We start from the raw sequence: 2172 nt of genomic DNA on the forward strand, positions 1-2172 counted from the left end.
TAACTGCTCCATGTCACGTCTAATCACTTCTCTTCAGTATTTCTTCGGTCTACCCCTACCCTGCTTGAAACCATCTAACACTAGTCTCTCACACCTATGAACAGGGGCGTCCGTGCCCTTCCTCATCACATGACCAAACCATCTCAACCTAACTTCCCACATTTTTTCCTCCACCGATACCAGGCCCACTTTCTCCCGAATAATCTCATTCCTAACCCTATCAGCCCTTGTAAGACCACACATCCAACGCAACATCCTCATTTCTGCCACCTTCAACTTTTGAATATGGGAATTCTTAACTGACCAACACTCCGCTCCATACAACATAGCCGGCCGGACTGCAACTCTATAGAATTTGCCTTTAAGTTTGGGAGGCACCTTCTTATCGCATAAAATCCCCAAAGCGAGCCTCCATTTCATCCAACCTGCCCCAATACAGTGCGAGACATCGTCATCTATCTCTCCATTCCCCTGAATCATAGACTCAAGATACTTACAACTATCCCTGCCACCACCTCCTCATCTTGCCTCGAGTCACTAAATTTGCACTCCAAATACTCTGTCTTGGTCCTGCTCAATCTGATTGCTAATATAGTAAGAAACATCTGAATGAGTTGGCTTCTTGATTTGACTAAGTAAAAAGCTCTATGAAAACACAAAACAAATTATTCACCATCAAGAAACTAAAGTTACCTCATTTTGAAGTGCCAAAGTAGCAAAACTTCGATACTCAGGTTCAAAAGCCAGGAGAGAATCCAAAAGTACTAAAAATGATGGAGGGAAGTCCTTGAATGTGTTGGCAAGGCATTGCTTGTATGGCTGTTGAGGTTTAAAGATCGTCACATGTGGCAATTTTGATTTCGTCCAGTATTACTCAGAACCATGAAGTTTAAAAATCTTGTGTAGCTATTCCACCTGCATAACAACTTATCCAATGAGTCATCATTGAATGGTTATTTTCTGAAAGACGAGAGATGCTGGTCAGGAAACCTGTCCAATCCCAAGCTCACCCACACACCTTTTTGAAACACATTTATAAATGCACATCGTATATGCATATAATGATGATACATGCACCAAGAGAAATGATAAGCCATAACAAAGAGAAATGCACCTTTTGTTTGGTTAAATGTGGAATGGTGTACAACGCCATTCCTGAGCTATCGGTACGTCAGGGATATCTCAGGATTGTCCTGGTGGACAATGGTTCTGTTTATGACTTTGGTTGGATGGGCTTTGGTAGCCTCAAGTTCCGTTACAGAGGAGCATCACATAAAGTTCTGAAGACCGAGATCCTGGAGAGCTTGAGATCCCACCACATATCTCAAATTAGCACTGGCTTATACCACATTGTTGTTGTAATAAATTGTGGATGAGTCTTTGGATTTGGAGACAACGAAAGAGCCCAACTTGGACATAATGCACTAAGGAGATGCCTTGAACCGGCTGAAACGTTTATGGAGAATTCATGAAAATTGCAAGCGATAGCGTCAAGCACGTCTCCTATAAGAACTGGTATTGAGCACTAATGTGTCGAAGTCATTTAGTACATGTTGTTACTCATCGAATAATGTATATTGACCGGACAAATATTGTTTGCTTAGCATGAGAACATTCAAAAAAAAAAGTCATCCAAAAATCAAAAGGAAAAAATATAAAAAAAATTGAACAATCCACCATTCTTATTAGCTATGACTTAATATATGCCATGGAATAATCAAAACAAGTACAAAAGGAACATGAAGATATCATTAACATGAATATACAACTCCAAATCTTCTGTTACTCAAGCTTTTCGTTCCATTCTATATTTTTTTCAGCTCAGCTGCATCAAATCTCTAATTCACTTGCATGTTCAAACGAAAAAAGAAAAGAAAATCACAGAAGAGGAGGGCTTACCAGACATTATAGAGATCATAAAATCAGATACTTGCTGACACAAATGAAGATTATCTTTCAAAATCTACTACAAATTTAACAATAAAATTGACAGATTTCACTTGCATGTTAAAATCGAAAAAGAAAAAAAAAATCACAGATAAAGGAGAGCTTACCAGACTTTACAGAAGCCATAAAATCAGATACTGACAGACATCAATGGGGATTATTTTCCAATATATACTACAAATCCAACAACAAACAAATCGCAAATTTCACTTGCATGTTTAAATC

General features: G+C 38.6%; 1 long non-coding RNA gene across 4 annotated transcripts in view; it reads right to left on the bottom strand.

The window, feature by feature from the left end:
• LOC124895372 overlaps positions 1-2158 on the bottom strand; it is a 3704-nt gene extending 1546 nt beyond the window's left edge. Inside the window, exons 1-3 of one of the 4 annotated variants that reach the window (XR_007051680.1) lie at positions 2055-2158; positions 1115-1446; positions 359-915 (exon numbers count right to left, since the gene is read on the bottom strand). This is a non-coding gene — a long non-coding RNA (uncharacterized LOC124895372). Of the gene's footprint in view, positions 1-358; positions 916-1114 lie in introns of those variants that run through there. The other 3 variants (XR_007051681.1, XR_007051682.1, XR_007051679.1) reach the window with 3 other exon arrangements.
• Between the last annotated feature and the right edge of the window lie 14 nt (positions 2159-2172).

This window comes from Capsicum annuum, unplaced genomic scaffold, assembly GCF_002878395.1.
Source record: "Capsicum annuum cultivar UCD-10X-F1 unplaced genomic scaffold, UCD10Xv1.1 ctg81610, whole genome shotgun sequence".
Lineage (NCBI taxonomy): Eukaryota > Viridiplantae > Streptophyta > Magnoliopsida > Solanales > Solanaceae > Capsicum > Capsicum annuum.